This window comes from Mustela lutreola, chromosome 4 (genome assembly GCF_030435805.1).
Source record: "Mustela lutreola isolate mMusLut2 chromosome 4, mMusLut2.pri, whole genome shotgun sequence".
In the NCBI taxonomy this organism is placed as follows: Eukaryota; Metazoa; Chordata; class Mammalia; order Carnivora; family Mustelidae; genus Mustela; species Mustela lutreola.
This window is the reverse complement of record NC_081293.1, coordinates 193,662,162-193,689,445: the sequence shown is the minus strand read 5'-3', so window position 1 is coordinate 193,689,445 and position 27,284 is coordinate 193,662,162. Positions and strand designations below refer to the sequence as shown.

At 38.3% G+C, this 27,284-nt stretch overlaps 1 protein-coding gene and 1 pseudogene across 1 annotated transcript in view; one reads left to right on the top strand and one right to left on the bottom strand.

The window, feature by feature from the left end:
- Positions 1-19,878, top strand: part of LOC131830037 (KAT8 regulatory NSL complex subunit 2-like) — a 116,516-nt pseudogene extending 96,638 nt beyond the window's left edge.
- Positions 1-27,284, bottom strand: part of CNTNAP2 (contactin associated protein 2) — a 1,947,395-nt gene that overhangs the window by 1,841,015 nt on the left and 79,096 nt on the right. The gene's annotated exons all lie outside the window — the stretch shown is intronic.

Genomic DNA, 27,284 nt, shown 5'->3' with positions numbered 1-27,284 from the left:
CCTTCAGCTCAGGTCATGATCCCAACATCCTGGGATCGAGCCCCCGCATCGGGCTCTCTGCTAAGCAGGGAGCCTGCTTCCCTCTCTCTCTGCCTACTTGTGATCTGTCAAATAAATAAATAAAATCTTTTAAAAAAATAACTAATAATTAAAGAGGTTATAATAATTTTCCTAACCAAATTTCAATTCTATTTGTTTTAATTTCACTAGAAGGAAACATAACCATTTAATGGACATCAGGCTTATAGGAGGCATTACTTTTTTTTTTTTTTTTTAAGAGTTTATTTTGACAGAGAGAGAGATCACAAGTAGGCAGAGAGACAAGCAGAAAGAGGGGAGAAGCAGACTTCCCACTGAGCAGAGAACCAGATGTAGGGCTCAATCCCAGGATCCTGAGACCATGACCTGAGCTGAAGGCAGAAGCTTAACCCACTGAGCCAACCAGGCTTCCCATATAAAGGCATTGCCTTCTTATTGGAGTCACAGTTCCAAATTTTAGAGAGGTTCTGAATTCTTCTTAGAATTATAGTTTGACATTAAATTCTGATTGCTTGGAAACATGCTGTAAGTCTTAATACAGAAGCAAAAAAATTATGGGCTGTGATTATCTACCTTATATCAATAATATTTTCAAGTTCCGCCAAGATTTAGAAATAGGTTTATGGAAAGCTGTCTTCCTAAAAAATGTCAGGCTAACATCTTAGGTATTCTCATGAAATGAATTATTGTGTCACCTGAAATGTCTTTTTAAGTTAGGCTAGTGAAAGGTTGGGCCAGTTTTCAAGGTAATCTGGTGACTGGAAAAATGAAAATTTTACTTTTGAGCAAAATAGTCATGCTGGGGTGTGTGTGTGTGTGTGTGTGTGTGTGTGTGTGTGTGTGTGTTTTCCTGAACACATTAATTACTGCTGTCTAGATAAATAGAGCTCATTTATATGTGACAGCCTAAGTAGAATAATTCAATCCTTATCAAAATAAATTATTATTTCCACAAGAGAACAGGCCGGCATGAAACTTTTGCCTCCTCAAACACACTTCATTTTGGTGAACTGAAGATACAGCCTTAAGATTTTAAAGCTTATGTACATATTTAAATGCTTTACCTCACAACATTCACTTCATATTTAAATCATATGTGAATAGCAAATGTAAGTTTTAAAACCCCAAATATTAGGGACATACTACTGTATATGGCGTTAAATGCCTTTGGTTCATTTCCTTGAATTTCACTTTTTTCATCCTTAATTCAAGAAAAAATATATGCTTTTGTCTGTGTCCTAAGGTTATTATGAGATAGTGAGGTAGTATACATATTTTAATATATATGAATATAAGGCATTATTAATGAATTATTAATTGATGACTATGATAATGAGTAATACTTCTCATTAGAGGGAGAGTTCTTCCCTGAAAAATGACTCATTAAGCCTCTATTTCAAGTTAACTAATTTTTCTGTATTATACCCAGCTTTTATTTATTCATTTGTGACTTAAAGTCCACTTTATTCCTTTAAAGGCTTAATGTAGCTTACAAGGTTAAATGCTCGTAACACAGAACAGGAAATAAAATGTAGATAAAATTACTTTAAGTAAGATGGAGTTAGGTGCACTGTCAAAGAGATATCCTAGATAAATAAATTTCTGTATCTGAGCATGAATTTAGAACAGAGCTTCCTGGAAGCCAAGGGAAAACATAGAACCCAATAGTTGATACAGTTTCCATGTTAAGAAGAACATAAACTATCAAGAGTTATATATAATAGGAACTCAATAAACATTTATTAAAAATGTCTAAATAATTCAGTGAGTTAACCTAGAAAAATATTCGTCTCCATATCAAGGCTCTTGACATTAAAAACTGGGTATAACATGCCACATAGCTCCTTATATAAAGGCCATTCGGTGACATAATTATTACTCTAGAGGCGGTATTAAATCTTTCTGATGTGTATTTTACACCGCCCATTTGTAAATCTAGTTAAATTAAAACACAAACCAGAGAAGACACTTCCATGAGAGTTTACATGATATCCTAGTTTATTTTCTTTTTCTTTTTTTTCCATTTTATTGTATTTCTTTTCAGTGTTCCAGCATTCATTGTTTATGCACTACACCCAGTGCTCCATGCAATACGTGTCCTCCACAATACCCACCACCAGGCTCATACCCTAATTTTTTACAAAATTTATTTCCATTTATCCAACTTAAGAGAACTTACACAAAAGATGAATTAATGTTTCCCTGAGATATGCTGCATCTCATTTTGGCAAACACTTGAAAATAGCTTGGTTTAGTTTGTGATATGGTCTCCACTGCTGGCTTGAAGCCATTTACCAGGTTCATTCATGAACTGGTCACCAACTTAGACTGAAAGACAGAAGTGTCACATCTACTAGTGTTGATGTAAAAATGAGGAACCCCAGCCGAAATCTGGTTCATAGCAAGAGCACAAGGTATAAAGCAGGCTGGAAGGAAGCTGGATGGGCACAGGTAGATTGCTTCAGTGTCCACATGTTGATGCTTAAGAGCTTCCTGAAGTTATCCCTTGGCCACATCTCCATTTTTAACTCGAGGAAAACTGTGCCTTCGGGTTGACTGCGACTCTTTCAAGGTCACAGGACCAGACATCCTTCTTGTGAAGCTACCGGCAGTTTAATCATGACATTTTGTTGTGAAATGGGACTTCGTATTTTAGTCATGAATTGTTAGACATCAACAGAAAATGAGAAAGAATTTTGAGTTGAAATGGGTCATCAAGGATCCCTAATTATCAATTCTTGAACAAAGTCAATGCTACAGAAAATTAAATGAAGGGGCATAAAAAGCTGTTGGCACCAAAGAATAGAACACAGAATTAAAAATACCTGTATTCTATCATTACTAGTTTAAGCTGAACCACTGTTGCTATGCACAGCATTTTGTGATTTTGGTCTCTAAGTCATTCTGAGCAGGGGTCTACTCTAAATCTAAAAGGTTTTCCTGGAGATCCTATTACCTACTTCATTTTCATACTCTCACTTTTCTTTCTAAAGCTTAAAGAACATTCCTTCTAAAACTAGGTTCTGACCATACTGTCTTCTTTTTTCCTCAACAATGGAAAACAGTAATTACTCATTACCAGTCAAATACTTTTTCTGTAACTGTAGAAAATTGTCTGTGACTTTTCATGGTTTCCTCTCCCAGCCTCTAATTTTAAAATCTTCTTCTTTCTTTCCTCCTTTCCAACTGTCAGATGTTTTTGTAGATGTCATTCTGTCATCACCCTCTTGACATTACACTGAAGTTTTTGACAGCAAATTAGAACAGGTATTTTATTTTATTTTTTTAAAGATTTTTATTTACTCATTTGACAGAGAGGCAGGCAGAGAGAGAGGGGCAAGCAGGATCCCCGCTGAGCAGAGCCTGATGCGGGGCTCAATCCCAAGACCCTGAGATCATGACCTGAGCCGAAAGCATAGGCTTAACTCACTGAGGCACCCAGGCGCCCCCAGAACAGGTATTTTAATGATTGTGAAACAGTGTGCTGACAGAACTCTCTCATTACTCATGTAACTGTTCTGTTATCTGACTTAAGCATTATACATTTTTAAAACTACCCTTCATTCCTTTCTAGAGATGCTGTATTCTCAGTTGAGAATAGCTTTGTAGGGGCACCTGGGTGGCTCAGTCCCCTAAGCAACTGACTCTTGATTTTGGCTCAGGTCATGATCTCAGGGTTGTGAGACTGAACCCCACACAGGGCTCTGCCCTGGGAATGCAGCCTGCTTAAGATTCTCTCTCTGCTTCTGCTCCTCCCTATTCCCCGACCCTCCCTGCCTCACTCACACTCTCTCCCTTTTAAAAAACAAACAAACAAAACAAACAAACAAAAAAAAACAAATTTTTGGAAATATCTCTCACAAAAGATCCACATTTGCCACATGCCTAACGAGGATCCTTTGCAACATTATCTAGGGGCTTTATCTGGTCAGAGGAGGGTCAGGGAAATGTTAGTGTGGAGGTAGATTTTATATTTCTTTCCTTTTGTGTACAGACATGGGAAGTAAAAATTATATACAATCTTGCTTTTTTGGGCAAAGACAGTTACTTATATTTGAAATTGTAATTGATTTCTTTTGCTTTGTAGGGTTATTCTTTATTTTTCCCTAAGTATCTAGTTTCTCAAAGGATGTTTGTTCTTCAGAAATGTTCATACATTTTTATGATCAAATAAGTTTGTGAAATTCTGGGTTAAAGAAAGATGGGTTAGAATGGGTTATCTCAGAGTCTTTAATATGTTAACATATATTGTGAATCACCAGAGGGCTTTTGGTTGCCCTAATACTGGTATTTTTCAAATGCATTTCACCTCCTAACTTCATGGCTCTAATTCTTTCTAGCACATGCTTTGGAAAAGGCTATTCTAGACATTTCTTTGGGCCTGCAAAATAATTACTCTTTAAAGTCTCTCTTAAGTGGATGGCCTTAGCTGCCTTTATAAGGATCATGTATCTTAAGAATTGCTCCAAACCATTCAAGACGCAAAGTATTTCAGATTCCTTTAATTTTTCTAAATCAGATTAGTTAGGACAAATTATCCATTTGTTGCTATTAGCAAGAATTCCAGCATTTCTTTTTTTTCGTGGCTCTCTTTGCCTTCTTATGGGAACCTTGACAGGCCACAGGTTGGTAGTTTACTGCTGAGATACTTTTTGTCCATTTAGAGTGGTCACTTCCTTGACCACACCCCCTCCCTCAGGATCACCTCTGACTAAGGAGATCTTTGGCCCCAGAGTCAAAGTCCCAGTAACCTCTTCCACGGCCATGCCTCCTGCCTGGCTCTGTGTATGGCTAACATTTTAGGACCAATGGCATCTTTCCAAGTCTTGTTTTGGGTCCTCCTCTCTTTTTCTCAATATTTTCTCTTTGGACAATCAGCTCAATTATTTAAAAATACTGAAATGAAGGCCCTCAAATGCTATTGTGATCTCTTGCTTACACCTAATTGTTCATCCCTGAAGTACGAGAAACCTATTAACTCCTTGCAGAAGCAAGGTAACTCAGTACTTCCTGTGAGGTGAAAACAGAAAATCCCATACTAAAATATACAAGAGACCAGTTCATTAATAATTATAATCATATTGATTAAAAAAATCTATTTTATGGGTAGTTGATACAAAATTTGGTGTTTGCTTTTTAAGAGGTTTTAGTCTTAGTTTTTATTTATTGGTTGAAAGAGTTTAGGTAGTAGTTTAAAGTATTTTTTTTTAAGACTTTATTTATTTATTTGACCGAGAGAAATCAGAAGTAGGTTAGAGAGGCAGGCGGAGAGAAAGGGGGAAGCACGCTTCTGTCGAGCGGAGAGCCCAGTGTGGGGCTCGATCCCAAGACCCTGAGATCATGACCTGAGTCGAAGACAGAGGCTTAAACCACTGAGCCACTCAGATGCCCCAAGGCAATGGTTTAAAGAAAAGACTTTTGTTAAAAAACAACCAAAATAAGACCATGGTCTCAAACCAGTTTCTTAAGCAGAAAGTGGTTATTCCTGTAAATGGTTCTGAAAATGTCTTGGGACAGTCTAAGGGTTCTAAAATAATTTGTTGTCACTTAAAAATCTTGGGGCAAAAAAATCACTAATAAAAGGAAGATGAGGAGCGCCTGGGTGGTTCAGTGGGTTAAAGCCTCTGCCTTCAGCTCCGGTCATGATCTCAGGGTCCTGGGATCGAGCCCCACATGGGGCTCTCTGCTCAGCGGGGAGCCTGCTTCCTCCTCTCTCTCGCTGCCTGCTTGTGATCTCCATCTGTCAAATAAATAAATAAAATCTTTAAAAAAAAAAAAGGGAAGATGATAGTTAAAAAAAAGAAAAATAGCCTGATCTCTCCAACAAATACTGAGTCAGTAGAAACATTCCCTCTCTTCCCTCCACTTTCCCTAAGACTGAAGCAGAGTGAAGGAAAAGACTGGGGCAGACTTTCCCTCCAGTATGCGATGCCTATGTTTCTGAATTAGAAGAAAAAAAGCCAAAAAAAAAAAAAAAAAAAAAGAAAAGAAAAGAAACTACCTTAATATTCAGCCATTTTTTCTTGCCTCTTTTAAATAGCTTTGATCTCTAATTTCTTTAGCATTATTTTTCCCATGGAACTACAGCTGACACACAGTGTTACATTAATTTCGGGTGAATATCTCTGATCTCTCCAGACATACTTCCTACCCACAGCCATTTCATTGTATCTGAGTGAGACAGCCTTATCTTTCCTTATCTTTTCTTTATTTAACTTCCTGTTTATAATTCTTCAGCCTTATAAACAGATCATAGTGAAAGAGGCCATACTTTGGTCCAGGTGTTGCAAATACTTATTGTATACAACTCCAACTCCCAGAGGAATAAATAAAATTACTAAGCAATTTCAATGTTGCTCACGGGCACGCTGAATATGAAAGCAGAAGGACAACTGAATTCTTCTCAAATGAGGGGCTAAAATGCTCAGTTTCTTAAGGAAATATATTCCATTTGCGGCAGTGGTACTTGGTAAGGCTTCCAATGTGGGCATATATTTGATATTTCACAATATTCAGTATAAAGTGAGGGGTGAGTTTTCAATTTTTGCAGGCTTAGTTATAGTCATGGATTATGCTCTGAAGAGGCCTCTCTTTCTTATTTAGTAAATCATTTCTTTAAGTTTCAGGGTGACATCTGGCTTGCCATTGGATTGAAAAGCCATTGTCTAGTTACAATGTGAGAAATTTAAGTTGCTTTTGATGTAAATAGGTTGCTAACTATTGTTGCCTTTTTAAAGATTTTATTTATTTGAGAGAGACAGAGAGAGAGAATGAGAAAGGGGAGGAGCAGAGGGAAAGAGAGAAGCAGATCCCCCACTGAGCAGGGAGCCAGAGATGGAGCTCACTCCCAGGACCTGGGGACCATGACCTGAGCCAAAGGCAGACACTTGACTGACTGAGCCACCCAGGTGCTTCCCCCTACCAAAACCAACCAACCAACCAACAAACAAACAAAAAAAAAAAAACCCTGATTATATTTTATTATTATGTAACAGAGTATGGGATAAAGTAATTAATTGCACTCTTGCCTGTCTGCCCCTACTTGACTCTCAGGACCAAAGGCAAAGTCAATGCTTGCTATATTTCTCTCATATCCCTAACATCTTCTATAATGCAGTCACATAACCGGTGTCGAATAAGTAAGTTTTCGAATGTATAAATTAATAAATACACAGAGTCATTAGGAAGATAGAATAGATGTCAAACAAGATTATGCCTTGACTTGAAATAGTAATATAAATAATGCAAAATGTGCTCAACAGGACGAGAGGTGTTCAGCAGAAGTCTGGAAACAAGAGATTCTAATGGACAAATATAAGAAATCCCTATTTTCACTCCAAAAGAGGTGTTCAGACCCAAAGACTCAAGGAACTTCTATCCATAAGCCCTATAGGTAGACAGACAAAATATTTGAACTACACACATTTTACAACCTCAAATCCATCAATTAATTTACAGGTTTTCATTTCATTTTCTATTTACCTTTTCCTGAAGGAAAATATCTAAGTCAATCAAAACTAGAGACACTGAGAGTGTTGTTTTTTTGTTTTTCTTGTAAATTGATAATTCGCCTTTTTGCTTTTTTAACTTGGGCCTGTGAGTCCTGCCGTGAGGAAAACAGTCTTCCTTAAGTCTGAGTAAACTCTCAGAGTTGAATCTGCGGAGCTGACGTCCAAACCCAAAGCTGTGGAAAATCTCTCTTGCAAAGCCCCTCAGAGATGACCAGAGAGCCTCTTTTTTAGTTACTGGAACCTTAGCAGGGGTATGAAAACCACAACAGAAGCACAGCTCTTTAACCTGAAGGACACTGGGAAAAGTAAGGAGAATTTTTAAATAAATGTGCTTGTTCCAGCATTAACCTAGCTCTTTTAGGTTCATTTTTCTCCCATTCCGCATGACTGAAAAATAAAACTGTAACAGTGCTAAACCTGAAAAGGTGTGCTTCGTGGACAGTCCCTTTCCAGGAAGTTCCTTTAGTATAAATGGCCATGATATGTACCATTTGACCCCATGCCTCCTTTCATCCCCAGATGCACTGAATCAGAGTGATTAAAGCCTTGACAGTAGCCTGTGATGTGTTCTGATGGAACAGCTTTGCTTAAAAGGTTCCCTACTTATTCATAAACCAATGAGATCTCGTCTTGAGGGGTTCAAATAGGATACAAAGAAAAAGTCACTTAGCTAATAGTACATGGGGATAGTTTCTGCTAACTGCTAATTATGGGGGACAGTTTCTGCTAATTATACTTTAGTTACATTTTGTTTTCCCTCTCTACAATCATGTGTCTACACCTTGCCTTTTCTCTAAGTCAGCAGATACCTGAGTAAGCAGATGTTCAAGACTGAAAAGTGTTACCCAGAGGATGAGGTGACTCGCTGCTAGAAACAGAATGGGTAGTTGGGGTGGAGTAGAACTAGTCAAAATAGTAGAACTAGTCAACTAGTTCAACTAAAACTAGTAGAACTAGTAGTGAACAGAAAACAGGTTCACTCCCAGGGCTTACTACGAAGATGTGGTGAATCTACTCTTTGAACTGAGACCTAGACATATCCCGTCTCTCTGTTTCCATAAAAACCTGCTTCAGGGTCAGAGTTCCTAGCTTCCTTCAACTGCATCCTCAAAATAATTTCCTCCTTCTACAAGATAATCTTTGTGAATCCGTACTTCCTTCGGTCTTAAAGAGTTGAAAGGTCAAGCTACTTGCCAACACTTAGATGAATGCAATGTTGCCGGCATCCTTCCAAGATCTTCATAACTATGTTTTGAATATAGTTATTACATTAAATTACTAAATGCTTTAAATATATTAACTGTTTAATCCTCATAATTACATTGACAGACAGCAGTCGCTCTACATGACTTGTCTGCATACAGAGAGACTACTAAGAGTAGAGGCAGAGTTCAAATCTAGGACGGCATCACTCCCGGGTCCTGCTGTGTTCACTCAACAGTTACGTCCAATTACTGCCATTGTTTTAAAATTTTCATGTCCATTTACCTGCATTCTTCACTCCTTAGCCATTCAAAACAAGAAAGAGTTAAAGCACTTTTACTATCTGTAAGCTGCAGCATGAAGTACCAGAGATCGCGGGGAGAGGAAACCCGGGATCTTCTGTCCTTCTCCAACACAACATGAGAGAATTTCTAGACGGATGCCAGGTTACTCTTCAGTCAAGAAGGTCCTTGCCTCTCAGGTGGTTCAGTGACATTTATGCTTTCTTGCTCCTGCCAAGGACTGCTTTTAAGTAGAGTAGAATCCTTGTGACTCTTCCAGGTTAGGACAAAACCTCTGGTGTCAGATGGGATTGGACCCTCACCTCCATTAGTTTTAGGACAGAGGATACAGCTAGCTACAAATTAGGGTGTCTTTTGACTTGAAGCGGGTGGCAGTTCTATCATAGCAAGTTTTGTCCCAATTTTTATTAGATCAAAACCCAAAAGGATACTTGATGACACTTTGGGGAAGCGTTTTATTTAATCTCTTTCCAGTGGAAATCTGCATTTGGAAAAATGCCGGTTATTCTTTTTGCCATGAACTGTGTCTGTTTATTTATCTTTGTTGAATGCTCGAGAGATGTCTTTTGCTTGACAGTTTAGTAAACCGTATCCAAACTATTCATACTTAATCTTTACTTGCTTCATAATGCTGAGTTTTATTTCCCTTGTGAGAGAAAATGCTGGAGGGCAGCAATGATTTTCCAGAGGTTTGTTTTTGGTTTTGGTTTTGTTTTTTTTTTTTTAGAATGAGGGGCAACCAAATTTAAATTTTCACTGTACCTGTCCCATTTTTATTTTTAAATTGAGAATTTTTCTAAGAAAAAGAAAATTCCCATAGGCTGAAAAATAAACTCTAAGCACAGAGAAGTTTACTGTGGAAAGATGAATACATTACGTAGTAGAAGCAGTTTGGGAAAGCAGAAGCAACTTTAAGAAGTTTCCATAGTAGGGAGTGTATATGAAATTACAATGTAACTATTTTTTTTTTTCAGTGCACAGAATGCATCAGTACCCCTTTACTGGGTATTATCACGTGCAACCCTATGACCCTGGCTACATCATCGCTTCTCAAGGTCTCTTAAAAGGCAAAGTTTGGATTAAGCACATGTTAGCCAAACCACTAACCATAGTCAAGGGATCCAGAGGAACAGCTTCAGAAGCCACTTCCTGGAGTTGTGCCCCCACCACGGCCCTCCAACCCACCCCGCCCGACCTCTCAACCTTCCTAACCTCCACTTCCTTCACCTGCCCTCCAGAGTAATTACCTATCACAGGAAGAGACCCTTGAGTAAGAATCAGTTTGAAAAGAAAGTTTCATGGTTTAAGAAGACAAGTTTATACATCATTGAGATAGAAATGTTTTGAGTCTTTTCTAACATTCTGGCTCTCATAACCCATAACGATTTTTCTGCTTCTGTACCCTGCCTTTTTATTTAGAAGAAAAACGATTGTTACTATGATTATTCATTGAATTCTTCTTTGTACTTCCATTATCCCGTGCTCCGTTTTCTTGGTCTATTTTGTTTTTCTTTTGAAGAAGTCTATCATGGGGAGATAGGCTGAGAGATATATAAATTTTATATGAATATTAATCTTTTCAAAATCATGTGAAATGGTTCAGTGATCTAATAGATGGGAGTTTTATTGTACTGATGCACGCGTGATTTGAAAGATAATTACGTAAGATTAAATTCCTTTTCTCAGCCAATTGGAAAAGAGATTCTATTCATTCTTACGACCTATAATAAACTTTGTGGATGAAAAATTGTGCTGTTAATCTCAAGTACAATGACAGAAATAAAATATTATGAAAAAAATTTTCCCTGTGCTTCATGGACAAAAAAAAAAATATGGTCTCTATTTACTAGAATCATTAAAATGCTGTATCCATTATTTATAGAATAGAGCAATAGGAAAATGGCAGGAAAATGATAAAACAATAAGGAAATTACATAAAGAGATGAAATGTGAATCACATTTATCTAAGAGGGGAATTAATGTTGGTAATATTTCTATACGGAAAATAATGCTATAGTACGACGCAAAATAGATTTTAATTTTTAGCAAGACTGCTGCTAACCTAATACATGAACAGCATGCTTTGTGGAAATAAAAATACAATGAAAATAAAATACCACCCAACGTTTATATAGTATTTACTATCTGCCAAGCCGTGATCTAAGTACTTGTCATATATTAATTCACAAAACGTTTACTATAACTCTGCGGGGTTTGTGCTACTATCATTTCCATGTTGCAGATGAGAAAACAGAGGTCCCATATGATAAAGGAACTTGTGGAAGACACAGCTCGGAGCTTCTGGTACTGGGGGCTTCATTTAAGCCGTCCACGCTCCCGAGAATTGCTTTGGACCATTATCTCCAGACTCTCCCTGGATGTTATCATGTCCAGACTCTCCCTCTGCCGTATCAGTAGCAGACACGTGTCCTTCATTTTTGCCTGGACATCTACAAGGAGCACAGGATAAGCACTCTGAATGCTGTGTCTCTCCAAAGGAGGCCTGCAGCGTCCCTCTTCTCCTGCTAGTTCATGCAGGGGGTGGGGTGGCCCTGGGAACAGGACAAGGAATTGTCCATTTCTTATGCAAATGACAATGGAGTATGGGAGTTACAGGACATATAAAATAAACAGATAAAACCAAATCAAGTCTATTTTCTTCTCACCGTCATCCCATGAGGGCAATTCGAAACCGTCAGTGATAAACACTCCTTTCATCGGAGACCGACGGCTCCCACAGCCAGCCTCCTCCACTGAGGACTCCCACTTGTCACGTTTGCTGACCCTTCTCCCACGTGGCTGACTCTGTCACCAGCTGTTCCAGCCACTCAGCTTCACAGAAGCTCCCTTCCTCTCTAATTCCTGCACGTTCCACAATAAAAAAAACTGACCCTTTGGATATTTTCTAGACTTGGTGCTCTGCCCTCTTCTGGTCACTTTTACTGATAGATACCCATCATCACGATCTTTAAGTAAACTCTATGTTCTCCTTACTAAAAAGAAATACACACCATTAAAACTCCTAAATTATAAAAGTGTAAGAAAGAAGATTCAAATCATGTTGTGCTGTCAATGACCAGAGTTGACCATGGTCACACTGGGGGTATCTCGCTCCAGCTCGCTTCTCTCCTCCACTGTCCCTCTGTCCACACCCCATCAGTCTCTCTGTCTGCATTACATGCACAAACTCATATAAAAAGCATGGCTTTAGGCAATAGTTATATTAGCTATATTTTTTGTCCATTTTGTGTAAATTAGAATTTTGAGTTCAAAAGACATAATTGGGTTTTAATTTTGCTTCAAAAGTTACATTTCTCAAAACAATAAAATGTGTGTTTACTGCAGAAAATTGGGAAAATGCAAAATAAAAGGGCAAAAATAAGAATAAATTATGACTTGCCCACCCAACTCCTACCCCCCCACCACCACCATTTTACCACACTTTAGACAAAACTGGTCCTGGCAACGTCTCACCTAGATTTCTGTTCATTGTGCCCTATTTGCAAACCTTTGCCTCGGTGAATTTTACCCTCCCCTCACAACTTACTATCCGCACTGCTCGTGGGATGATTCTATTTTAAATTTCACAAATGTGATGAGGTCACGCTCCCACGTTGTCTTCTTCTACCCTCCTTCCTTACCAGGCTATACAAGTGACCCCAATGCCACTAGCTTTCTCCCAAGGTACTTCCCCCACTTCACTTAATTCGCTTCACTCCTGCCCAACAGAGGACTGGCAGAATCAGGTACAAAGGGCCCGAGTTGCCACAGCACGGGAGAGTAGAACAGCCCGCACATTTCCTGGTTCAGGTCAGGATGGTGCTGGGAAATGAGATCAGCATTAAACCCTCTGATCATGGGAGAGATCTGGAATTAGTGGCAATTAAGATTACTTAGAAAGAATGGGGCTGCGTTCTAAGAGCTAGACAGTCATAGAAGTCAAACAAAGGAGACCGAGTTTAGGTTAGTAATAAATACATTAGCAGCAGTTTGACTAGGCGGGATTATACACAACACTAGCCTAACAAGGACAGGGCAGATTGCATTAGAAGGGAAGAGGTAGGTTTCCGGCAGAAAAGCCAGTGTGCTGCTGTGGTTCTTATATTGCACGATGAGGACAGGGGACAGGAGAGCAGGATAACAGGTTCAATAGCATGCATCCCACCTGCTGTCACCGTGTCGGAACCTGAGCTGTGTCCGTGAACTGCCAATGCCCAGCATCTTCCCAGCACATAGTAAGTACATAGGAGCTTTTTTCCTAGTTGATGATATTGGCTTCTATTTTCCATTTCCTAGTCTTTCCAAGGTACATGCTGAGACTCATTTATGTATGTGTTCTAGAATTCTCACTGGACATTTATTTTGAAAACTGGAATCCAGTAGACTGTCCCTTATAATCAATGCCGTTTGACAGGACATTTGCCAAGTTGAAGAATTTTTGTACAGAAAAATAATTTTACCCATTAGTGTCTTTTTTTTTAATTCTTCCTGGATGTCACATTGTTCTCATAATTTTTCTCTGTACCTTCCTTAAAAAGCCCAGATCATTTTTATTTGCCATTATTGGGTGTAGTTTAATGGGCGGGTCTGCATTGAAAAACTATCACCCACAGTTGTTTCAAGAAGTATTTTTTATTTATGTTTGCTTCGTTTATTTCATTGCTGTTGACTTTGTTTAAAAGCATTCTGTATTTTTTGAATAGTGTCACTAGACATCTAAAATAATTTCCAGGTTTCAAAGTGCCTTTTTTTAAAAGCCATTACTATTAATTTTCTCTCCACACAATTTTGATATTTTTATACATTTTTGGTAAAAAAAATTAATGAGATCCCTTAACTTTTCCTTTCCATGGAGAATTTAATTGAGCGATCAATCACTAATGCAAAGTGCTCTTATCCCTGCAAGAGTACGCTTATGTTATTTTACACAGGTCTAGTCAATTTGAAGCCAAACTTGGTAAATTATTTTACACCTTTTGATGAAGAAACACTATAGAAACCAAAATAAAGAACACATGAAAATCTCAATTTTTAAAGAGAAACAAACAAACCTATTACTTGATTAAAAACAAAGTGACCTGTTACAACAGCCCAAAATTAGAGTTTGGAAAAATATGTGGTATTTTTATTGTATTACAATAAGATTTTTAATTACAATACCCTATAAGAATAACAAATAAAACATCATATTTTCATTCTCCTCCTACCACAAGACTCTCTTCTTTTTCTGACCAGAACATGGTCTCTCCTAATTGGATGCTATGCAGCAGTAAGAGATTGATGAAATTTCCAGAAAGTCTGACCTTGCCATAATCAAAATAATGAGTGTACTTAATGGAATATGAATTTTCAATCAGGTGAAAGCTTCTGGTTATATATACCTTTTGAGAGGAAAAAAAACAAGGACCCCAAATAAAATCTCAAGTAAAATTCTACCAGCCCCAAACTAGAGTTTTAAAAGGACAATTTGTGCCAAAGTACGTTATTTTCCGGCTACTGATGCTAATGGAAGGAAAATGCTTTTTAAATGCTTAGCAGATGTTTAGTGGTTTTATCATCATCATTACCCACAAGTTATGCTAAATTATGTAAATCTGTCTCAGAATTTAGGGCTTATATGTACTTAATATACTTTACAACTATTTCTCTCCACTTGGTAGTAACCTCTTTTAGATAAGAAGTAGGTATTTATTCTTTAATATGAATATTTTATTGCAAAGGTTACTTTATTTCCCCTCTTTGCATATTTTTCGTAGACACATTATAATAACTGAAATAAAAATGGAAAATGCGAATTCCTCACAATTTTATTTGTTCTATATTTCTACTTAAACGTGTGAAGACATTCCTAACACCTGTATTCGTCTCTAGTTTAAGACTGCCAAAGTTATATTCTTAGGCGTCCAAGCCCTGTTCAGTAAGAAAATCAAACCCAGTGCACCCCAAACAGAGGTTATTACCTTTGCCTGAAAACCTCCTCCTCATTCTCACTCCTGTACCCATACCAGACCCAGGAAGGAGCTAACCTCTCTTCCAGGCTCACCTCTCAATGAATTAATTCATCTGGTCCTGACATTCTACCTCTTAAAATGTTTCTTTGTTGCCCTCTTGAGCTACTGCAGCTCAGAAAGAAGGCTGTCACCACAGTCCTACACAAACTCAGTCAAAATCTGAAGATGTTGGTCACATTATTAACCCAACCCTTTGGCATGGACTATGACCTTCTCATGCATCAAGATAGATGCTCTAGGGCGCCTGGGTGGCTCAGTGGGTTAAGCCGCTGCCTTAGGCTCAGGTCATGATCTCAGGATCCTGGGATCGAGTCCTGCATCGGGATCCCTGCTCAGCAGGGAGCCTGCTTCCTTCTCTCTCTCTCTCTGCCTGCCTATCTGTCTACTGTGAACTCTGTCAAATAAATAAATAAAATCTTAAAAAAAAAAAAAAAAATAGATGCTCTAACCCTGAACAGGCTTTCGTGGTGCACAACAGCAAGTGCATTACATTCAAATACAACAAAAATTATTAGAGATCTCTGAATTGTCTATTTTTTCTTAATAATTAATATGTAGACATTAATTACTTATAAAATATATTTAAATCAATTTTTTTCAAGATGGTTGTTTCAAAGGTAAATCAAACTCAAGGCAAAGCACTGTATTTTTTCCTTAGTGTTTGCTAAATCCTTAATTTATATGAAAAAAAACTTTACAAATTAGATAAGTAATAATTGTCCAGAATGACTATTTAATACTAATTATCAGCCATGTTATGCACATATAATGTGCATAGATTTATTTTTAATTGCCTCCTTCACCCCACTGGCCCTCAACTAGAACACAAGCTCTACCAGTACGTAATTGTTTTCTCTTCTACCCACAAATGTACTCCCAATCTGAAACAGTTCCTGAAATATACCAAGCACTCAATAAGTACCCATCATATTAGTAATTTTTGTATTCAAATAGATACTTACATAATCACATGGAAATCAAAATATTGATCCCACTGCAGAAATATCTCAAATACTATATACAAATATATTACATTTTACTATGTATTTATTCCCTCTATATGCTAAGTACTGTACTATGTACTAAGACTGTACTTTTACTATGTATTTATTCCCTCTATATGCTAAGAACTTTGTAATATTCTGTACCTTTTTTAATCCCTTTATTTCAAGAACAGACTAAGCCTTAGGCAGCTAAGGAAATGCGACGGCTGAACTTTGAATCTTCTCTATTCAATTCCAAGCTTGTGCCTTTCCCACAATTATTTTACCTTACGTGATAGATGGCAGATATAAATGATTTCAAGACCATTTTGTGTAAATCAATGCCAGACTTATCTACATAATGTCACCAGTAGCTAGTATGTTTTGAGGTTTCATCCTTAATCTTTTAAGACTTTCATCAAGGATAAACATATAATACCTATGTTGTTCGATGCCCAAAGTCACAAAAAAGAGTGGATTATATGAAATTTTGTCTTGACAAAATTGTCAGTTCTTACAGAATCATAAAGTATAAATGGCAATTAAGATATCATTCAAAGGGGCAGAAATCAGAAGAGCAAGATATATTGGTTTTGGCTCACGGACAGCACACTCTGGGGAGCAGGAGACTCATGGAGGGGGCAGGTCTAGTCCCGGCTCGGCCACTAATTAGGTGTTGTGACCTTGAGCAAATCAGTTTGCCTCTCTTGGGCTTTTCTTTTTTCACCTGTAAAATGAGGAGGCTGGATTAGATATTCTCCAAAGTTCCTTCTGTGTCTAAAATTCTGTGATCCATAATCTTTAGAGATTACTGGTTTTATCATTATAACTTTGTAAAATGTATAAGTCCGTCTACCAGACTGACAATAGCAGTCAGAGTTCCAAGGTACCTTATTAGCAAATGCTAAGTCACTAACTGTAGCAATTACTGGTCATAGGAGGTTGAAACATTCTTGGAAGGATTCTTTAAGTAATTTCAGAGTGCCCCCCAAAATCACATCACTAATGATGCCAACTCATGACTCCAGGCACACTGCATTCACTGGAGCTTTCTGAAAGATAATACGGCCAATGCTAAGAAAGTTGTGACGACCCCACCTTTCCTAAAACCCCGCAGTTACCAGTGAGCAGTTACCAATACCATTCTCATTAAGAAGGAAAGGTTTACAACCATCAGCAATTTGTATTTACTAATCATGTGTTATTTAGAGAAAGGGGGACAAACACCCCAGCCCAAACATTTGCATTTTATGCTTCTTTTCACAAAGAGTGGGGAAAAGAGTAGCTTTATTAAAGGTCATTTCAAAGGGTGACATCTGATGGAAAATCGTTTGCAGAAACGGAGGCATGTGTAATTCATTAGTTCTCATCTCCAAACCCCAAGGGCAGGGAGAAGCCAGACCTAAAGAGCACTCCAATTCCCCCAAGGCTATCTTTCCCCATTTCTCATTTTCTGTGTTCTGTGGATATCCAGCTCACTTGCTACACCTGCTCTGTCCAACAGGTTAGCCACTAGCTTTACATTTAGCTATTTACATTTAAATGAATTAAAATTAAATACAAGTTAACTTATTCAGCTCCTCGATTGCATTGGTCACATTTTAAGGGCTAGACCCACCTTCTCCACAAAGTAAAAGACCTGATTGTCAGCAAGTACGATTCAGGTCCTTACAAAATTGTCACCATAGAAAATAATGTAAGTTTTTAAACCTCCTACATCAAGTGTTGGAAGTCCTTGGGGAGGATTCTGACTGGCAGGACTGGATAATGGGCACGACCGTTGGCCTGTCATATGGGCTGGGAGGTAGGATGAGAGGGAATCAACAGACCTTTACCATTCAGATGCCATGGCTAGAAAGACAGGCGCAGACACCTTAAAAGTTGTGCCCAAGTCATCTGCCTTTGGACCAATGCATTAGTCTTGGGTGTTGCCATTGGATGTATTTTGTCACATGCATATCCCCATATGATCTCTGTAACCATGTGCTTAGTACGATATCATATTTCAACCCCCCTAGGAAGTTCCCCGTGCCCCTTCCCAATCTCCATCGCCCACCCAGAAGTAACCACCACTTGTGCTATGTTCCATCATAGATTAATTTTGTCTCTATTTTTCACATGAACACTTGTTATTTCATAAAATAGGACAGTAGAATACTTAAAAGCATACTTTCTCCTAGAGAAACTTGGGTTTGCTTCCCAACTCCTCCCCTAAGGAGTTATTTAACTTCTCTAAGCCTCAGTGTTCTCTAAATAAATAATAGTAGTAATTACGTCACATGATTGTCACAAAGAGTAAATGAGGCAATGGATATAAACAACGGAGTCCTAAGTCTGTGTGATGCTTGGAACATACATCTATTCAGCAAATGTTAGTTTTCGTTTTAATATAATTCAGAAAGTTTCAAGGTCCTCATTTTGAAAATGATCTATAGACTCCCTCTTATTTATAACAAAAGATTTATCTGGTTCCTCTGTGATCCAAGGTGAAGAGGAACAATAGGTCTTGCTTTTCTCCCACTTTTAAACAAAAGATCAGCAGTACAGAAGGGGACATTCAAGATGAAAGTCCCTAAAAACCAAATTAAAATGTAGTACTGATGATGTTTCAGTTTCTTTTAATAAAATGTTTGAGCAATATCAAAACTGTTGAAGCGCGTCACCCAGTTTTATGAGCCTTAGAAGACTTCACAACCGCCATTCCGCAAGTTTTATTCTACCAGTTTTATGGATGACTCATCACAGCTCAGATGTTCAATGAAACAGTTGATGATAGAAACCAACCTCCTATAAAACAGCCTTAGTACAAATCCCATTTTTACATAATGCAATTTAATAGAACTGCTATTTTATGGAAAAAATGGCCACTGGTAGCTTGTGATTTCATGTGTTTACTCCAGAGTGGGAGGCAGTCCCTTGGCTTGTTGGCTTTGAGCAAAAGGAAAACAGATTTTCAAGGAGTCAGTAAGCAGGGGATACCGAGCCTGGGTCTCTGCGGGCAGAGCCTGCCGTGGCTCGGCCGTCATCTGGCGCTGGCGCGTGGGAGCAAACGATGACCTGTGCTCACGGGCAGTTGCTTCTGGAATGGGCTTCAGGGAGTGCAGAGGATAACAGCAGGGGGGGTGGGCTGAGGAAGCCTTCGGAACTAGCCATTTAGCTGTAGTAGCAATAATCTAAGGGTCCTGCCATAATATAAACACATTTGACAAAACCCACTCTAGTCATTATCCCCCCCAAAATTCTTACAATATTGTGTCTATCGGTGTGTGCATTTATATACATACATATATACATACACATACACATACACATACATATACATATACATATACATATACATATACATATACACATACATATACACATACACATACATATACACATACATGCTCTGGAAGACTGTTCTGCAGCAGATGCCACTGCAGGAGGTGCTACAGCTGCCTGCTCACACCCTCATACCTCGAGCATCTCACCCACCCTTGCCCGCCTCCTGAGAGCCAGCCAACACCTGTGCTTCCTTCCCCAAGGGCTTTCTCTTAACCACTGTAAGCCACTTTGCTACTTCCAGGGCATTCTGCAAGAGCCTCCTAGGAGCAGCTCTCATGGAAAACATCCAAAGACGGATGGCGGCCGATGCACAGATGACCCAGCAACACTGCCCTCCGGCCGGGAGAGCTTGGAGCACCGGTTTCCGAGTATCTCCCATGGGATTAAGCACCCGTTCCCTTCAGGAGCTGCTGCTGTGAAAACCGAGCTTGAGGCACTATCTCCTCCCTTTCCTCTCGCTTACCCGCGCCACTGCCAGCGTCTTCCTTCAACTCCCAAATAAACTACTTATACTTGAATCCTTCTCAAGGGTCTGCTTCTGGGGGAACTCAAAGCCAGTCAGTCGCTAAATCAAATGGGGAAATGAAATATTCTTTATACAAGCAGGTAGGCTATTGGCTGAAGGTGAGAAAAAGGAGAGAATCTGAAAACTCACCCTCTCACAAATGCCTCTGGCCCTCCTTGTCTGAATTCAATTCAGTTCAACAAACCAAATTTATCGAGTGCCTTCTACATGGAAAGCTTTTTTTCCTAGATATTTATCAAGTAACTTCTATATGGAAAGCATTTTTCCTGGATATTTAACAAACTTCGGAAAGTATTAAATAAGATAATTCATTCCATACTAGAACTCCAACAAATTTTATGAAGTTTCTCACAAATGTACAGAATATGTTTCGTTTTCACAATGAAAATCCTTTTGTGGAATAATATTCCTCCTGATCAATTCCATAAAGTGGCAATTTTGTCAGAATCACTTATCTTGTAATGAAGTTCAATGGTGTAATGATTTTCAGCTTATGATGGTTTGGAATAACCTTGAACTAACCCTGAGAACATGGATGGGCTCATTTTATTTTTGAAGAAATCACAAGAGAGTATGATGTGTATACAGCTCAATATGTCCTATCATAGGAAATGTTTACTTTCAGCAGAATGATTGCTTTTTTAATTAGGATAATAACTGCAGGAGAGGACAGTTTTGAATGCAAAAAAAAATTTTTTTGTAAGACTTGTTTACAAATAAACTGGCACATGAATTATTTGAGAACAATGTTTTTTTTTTTTTTTAATGAATTTCTTCTTACAGCCAAAATTTAAGAATGTAGTTCAAGTTTACAAACCAGAAGATTCTACACATTTATGGCTAGAAATTTGCTTTCCATGTACATAATATTTATGCGTCTGTGACATGCATCATTTGATTTGATGTTTGCTTAACTGAAATGTGATGGGCTGACATTATCAAACTGAGCAGATTTTCTGTAACCTTAAACTGAATGTTCCTGTATCTGGAGTGAGTGGCGGTTGAGGAGCACATGAAAGCAACAGATGCCATCACACAGGGTTCATCCAATATTATCATTAACCTGTGCATCACGAACACAGATAAATCAATTAGAAAATAATAATCACTTATATGAATATTTAATTATATTACTTACATGAATGCCATTGTCCCGGAGTTATTAGAAAAAAGCATTATAGCCTCTTTCTTAAAGGTATATATCGAAACTTTATAGAATCCATGGGAATTAAGACAATTTGATTAATTATTAAAGATTGAAATGGGCAAGACGTTTGGTAAGTAATTGCACAAACTAGAGGACAAGGATATCTTTAAAGTAACAATTCTGATTCTTCATCTATCTGATTTCACAATTTGAATATTATTATGAAGTGCTACATCATGTTCCATATGCATTGATAGATACATAAATAATTACTGTATCTTTAGTGCATGGTATTTTTAGTGCATCTAGTGCCAAGAACCATGCTGGTGGCCAGGGTTGAAAGGCAAAGGAAGTGGACACAGATTTTCCCTCCTGGAAATAACAATGCCAGATATGTAGATGCAAACAATGCTAAGTGGGGTAAGTACAGTGATAGTCACCGTATCAAATGAGTATTTTGCCTCACAAACTACATAGAAACTCACACTTACTAAATGTTATAATGAAAAAAAGTCTAGCACATTCTGCGCACTACATTGGGGACAAAGCATGATCTCACTTAATTCTCAGGGCATCCTTATGGAGTATATACAGAAACAGATCCAGGTTTTACATTCTAGGGGGGTGAATTTGCATGGACCTTTGCAAATGCAGCCTCGAAGCTTAATTTTTGTTGACTTCAAAATAAATATCTTTCTTTTTTACTTCTATTATCATACCAACTTTCCAGATGAAGAAACTGAGACCTAAAAAGCCAATATAAATTTTAAAATAACATCTGGGGGCACCTGGGTGGCTCAGTGGGTTGGGCCGCTGCCTTCGGCTCAGGTCATGATCTCCGGGTCCTGGGGTCGAGTCCCGCATCGGGGCTCTCTGCTCAGCGGGGAGCCTGCTTCCCCTCTCTCTCTCTGTCTGCCTCTCCGTCTACTTGTGATTTCTCTCTATCAAATAAATAAAATCTTTGAAAAAAAAAAATAAAATAACATCTGTGTGGAAACTGACAGAGTACAGACTATTGGGTAGAACGATTTGCACTGTAGCCCCCACCAAGCAAATCCTCCAAACTCTGTGGGACAAGAATGAGACGACCATGTTAGCCAACTTACTTGATTCAGGGGCTGGTTGATGGGGGGAATCAGGTTCTTTTTAGAGATGAAGACGCAAAGGATATGTCTTCATCATTCTTCATCTCAAAGGACGTGTCTAAGGATGAAAACACTTCATCCTTAGTTCTTTTTTTTTTTTTTTTAAAGATTTTATTTGTGTTATGTATCAGAAATCAAGAACACAAGCAGGGGGAGAAACAGTCTCCCCACTTAGCAGGGAGCCCAATGCAGGACTTGATCGTAGGACCCTGGGATCATGACCCGAGGAGCTGAAGGCAAATGCTTGACCAACTGAGCCACCCAGATATCCCTCACCCTTAGTTCTAACATTGATCTGTAAATTAAAGAACATGCTTTGGGAACTAGGATATTTTAGTCTTAAAGTCATTGGATTAAAGTAGTGGAACTCAGTACTTTCCAACAGAAAGTGTTACAGAAAGTGTTCTACAGGGGCGCCTGGATGGCTCAGTGGGTTAAGCTGCTGCCTTCGGCTCAGGTCATGATCTCAGGGTCCTAGGATCGAGCCCTGCATCAGACTCTCTGCTCAGCAGGGAGCCTGCTTCCCCCTCTCTCTCTGCCTCCCTCTCTGCCTCCTTGTGATCTCTCTCTCTCTGTAAAATAAATAAAATTTTTTTAAAAATCTAAAAAACAAAAAAAAAAAAGAAAAGAAAGTGTTCTACAAACCAGGATAGTCATACTAGTCACATTATTTAATTTCCAACATTCACGGTGGGATAAATTAATTCATGGATTTCTCATTATGTAACAATGTCACATTTTCTGATAAAGTGATAAAGTAGCTAAAAGTATTCTGACAGTTGATTGATTTCAAGTATCATTATGCAGATGAAGGAAAATACTAGTGTCTTTGGGTTAAGTAAAGTATGTTTTACAATTACCTCCATTTATTTTCCAATACTAATATCTCCATGATATTTAACTCCATAAGAGGATGAAAATATTGATCAATAGCCAAGGCTTATGCTCAGAATAGTGTAATGAGATTTACTGCTAGCATGAAAACATTATTTAAAATTATGAAGAAAATTTCTTTTTAATTTTGAGGTCTGGCAAGAGATTTGGACATGTACTGAAATTTCACTTTAAAAAATAATACCTTGATATGCATATAAACAATTCTGCTAGAATGAAATTAGTCTGAGAATGGCAATTTAGAATTATAGAAGCAGGTATGTTAAAATTGAATCACTGATTTGCCTCTTTGATAAAATTCAGTATTTTCCAAGGGCATTTCTACAGTAACTGTCCAGTGGTGCAAAGCCTACACTGTTGAGGAGCCTAATCTTTTTACATTGAACCAATGAGGAATACTGTGGAATACAAGGCAGCCCTGGCCACCAGAGGTGTGTCAGTTTCAGCTCAGAAAGAGGGAGATACCAGCAGACATCACCAAATAATCAATTCTAATCACTCAGAAGAAGACAATGTCCGAGAGAGAAACCAAGAATTCTCTGCGAAGAGCATTTTGTTTATTCCTATGGGGTGCCGTGTCCTAGCCATATTGGGAGATCTGCACTTCTTAACTGTAGGATGCTTTCATTTCATGACCATTTTAACTACCATCTCATCATTCAAGGTTAAGCTAAAATGTGATTGTTCCATGCATGGGAAAATTAGATGTTTTCTTGCATTGCTATAAGATGACTTAATTGTTTACACAAACACACACACACACACACACGTACACGCACACACACAACAACACAGAAAAAATCTTCATAATATTATGACAAAATATTCTGGTCAGTTCTGAAATCTTTCTGGTAGTCTTTTAACCAGAACTGATGACTTTGGATATTTAATGTTCAAAATCAGAAAACCCCTAAAGTATCCAGGCAGATCACCTATGATGGTCTTACCCAGTTCTGTGATTTCAAGGTTATACATTTATATATGATGATAAAATATTCTTCAGATTTCACAGAACTTTGAGTTTTCTAGACTAATATTTATACCCTAAACAAGAATGCTAGTGGATGATTTTTCTTTTTCATTCAGAACAAATAAGATATCTCTTATAGAAGTCAAATGCAAAGGTATAAACTCGAGGACTTTTGTACCTACACCTAAAACAAAGAGAATTTTCTCCATATGGGGAAATTTATCCAAAGCCCATTTATAAAATTCATGCACTCAATCTTTTTTTAAATACAAAACTTCTGTCTATATTGCAGGTTTCTCTTAATGGATGAAGTCATTAACTAAAGCATTATTTTAGACATGAATATAGGTATGGGAATAAACCAGTGGAAAAAGAGATTTGCATGCAATTCCTGAACTGTCAGGACGAAGAATGGAGCATGTTGCACAACAGGTTGAGCTCTGCAAAAAGAAGAACACTCACTGTATGTGGCCTTATTGGTGTGTGTTCCCCAAAACGCCTGAAGGTTCTGTTCTCAGATATACTATTCTCACCTCCTCCTCCTCTCCCCTAGATCAAATCTGTTAGAGTTTTGAAATGCCCAGACATTTCAACTTTTCAAGAGAGATTTTAAATATGTCCTGCCAAAAAGGCATTGCTAGATTGGAGAACATGCACGTTCTGGGATTACAGTCTCTTCTCTGACGGGGACTAAGAGTGTCATCTATGACATGTTACTTAACCTCCTCAAACCTGTCTTTCCACATATGCAACACGATGATCTTCCTCATACTACCGTGCCAGTCTTAAGTGATGTATTATATGACAGCAGTTATCACATAGCTCTTAGCACAAGCACTTAACACATCCTGGAGAGATGGTGCAATGGCATATTTTTATTTTCCCCTAAAACATTGTCCCTTCCAAGGCTCTTGCCTTCAAGGAATAGTCAAGAAACATTTGCCCTGGGGAAGAAAGGACCTAGGACAAAGAGGCCATGATGGGCTTTGAGCATCCAAGCTCATGCCCAGCAGCAAGAGCGGGGTCTTGAAAGCCAGGCTCACCTGTAGAAAATGACTTTCTGACCCCTTTAATTCAATTTAACATATCAAATACTAAGCCTGCCTGATCAGATCATAGCTCCAGGTAGAACAGAAATAGAAATTCCATCCCTTCTCCTCCAGGTGGGTCTCAGGAGAAGGGGCACAGAGATAAGGTTCAGTGTTGAGACAGCTGTAACTTGGTATTCTTCTCTTTGCTAGAGAGAAAAGTGGGGACTTGGAATAGAAAGAACCCTAAAGCAGAGGGTATATTCCCTATGCCCTTAGGAATGCAGCAGGAGAGGAAAAGGGCTTCCTCAAAAGATGGATTTGGCTCCAAGTGGGGAGCCTGCAGAAAGGGCTGCCAAGGCAGGGCAAAGCTGACCCTAGCAGAAAGCCTTAGTCTGAACCTGAATGTGGTCATGAGGAGACCCATGGTAATGTGCAAAACAACTGAGTATTAGGACGGAGCTCAGGTAGCAAGGGGAGGTACAACGTTCCTTAAAAGCATCGTCCAGGACCAGGAAATCAGCCAGAGTGCCAGAGTCACAGAATTTTTTTTAGCTAATGCCGGCAGAAAAATCAGAGACTGGGCCAACAGTGCCTCAACTGACAGCAGCCCATCCCTGGGTCAGACCAGATGCTCAAGCGGGTCAGCTTGAGCTAACAGCCTCTGATCCTTGGTGGCTAGGTCAGATCTAAATCGAGAGGAGAGAGAAAGGAGAAATCTGGAAGTATCCCATGCTAAGTGGTCTAATCTCATGTGTATTAATTACTTGAGGGGTTAGGTTTAGGCTTTCCCACCCAGCATCTCCAGGAGAGAGGGAGGAGCTTGGAAACCAGATTGAATCATTTAAGGAAAATCTGAGAATACCCTTAACATCCTTTTCCCCCATTGGTCTATACCTATCCAATATCTCAAATAACCCTCATAATAACCTTTTCAGAAAACATGGCTATTATCCCCACTAACCACTGCAAGACTGTCAGAAATCCATTGTTTATTCGCGAACATTCAGTAAGGGGCCAAGTTCGCCGCTGCACCTATCAGTGGGCTGGAGAGAGGAGGCAAGTCTGCCTTGCTTCGATCTTTTTTTTTTTTTCATACAGTCATACCTCACTTGTGTAACCCTGCTCATCTCACTTCCATGAAATTTTGTTCAAATGAAGGAAGACTAAATGAACTGGAACTAATCGACTATCTTCACGTGAAACCACGCCCTCCAGATTTTGGTTCAATAGTGGCTCGCAGTACAGGAAAGAAAACAAAGTTGAACTGAACATTGCTCTGGAAACAAAGAAAGGAAAACAAAGCAAAGTATATAGCTAGAGGCCACAAACCAATTTTAACCAGTAAACAATGTGAGGACCCTTTCCACCAAGCAACGCAAAAGAAAACTGATTAATTGATCTAACTATAAAAATTATACACATCTACTTTACAGAAAGTGGCTTAAATATTAGGAATCAGCTACTCTGCATGAAGCTGACTTTCATTTTAGACATCTGAAAAAAATATAGGTTTAAGTTGGGATGATAATAATTTTCCTCAGTCATTTTTGAAGGAGATATAATTTTGTAGCTCAAGTAGAAATTTTGAAAAAATGTCTACCTTTCAAATATCAATTCCTAAATCAATCATTTCCTTGATGTAAAATCAATGACCATCACCAGACAAAAATTGGTAAGTTCTTGCTTTTTTTTGTGAAGGTGACATTGGTCTTTTAATGCTATAAATTTTATGTTCTCATTTTTGATTTAAAATCTCTCTCTCTGTAACTGGCCCATATTTTAGTAACAATTTTGCCTCAGGGTCCATGTTTCCATGAATTTCCACTAAATCTTACAGAAAAAATTTTAAGGGCTAATACCTTGAAATTACTGCAGTTCCACAAACATACTTTGAACACTTGGATAGCTATACTGGAAGAGGTGGGCCACTTGAGAATTAGTGGATCAAATATAAAGCAACAGTGTAAATTAAAAAAAAAAAAAACTATGATTTATAGATTATTTATTCAAATCTAATAGCACTAACAATTAGTAAATACTTAAAAGTTACTGAACTGCTTTCAAGAAAAGAAATTTCAGGGATATATGTACCATATATATTTATATAACAGGAACACATATGTTCAACATTGTGCTAAACTATAGTGTATATAAAGACATTTATTTCTGGGTTTTCATGTTTATTAGCAAAGCAT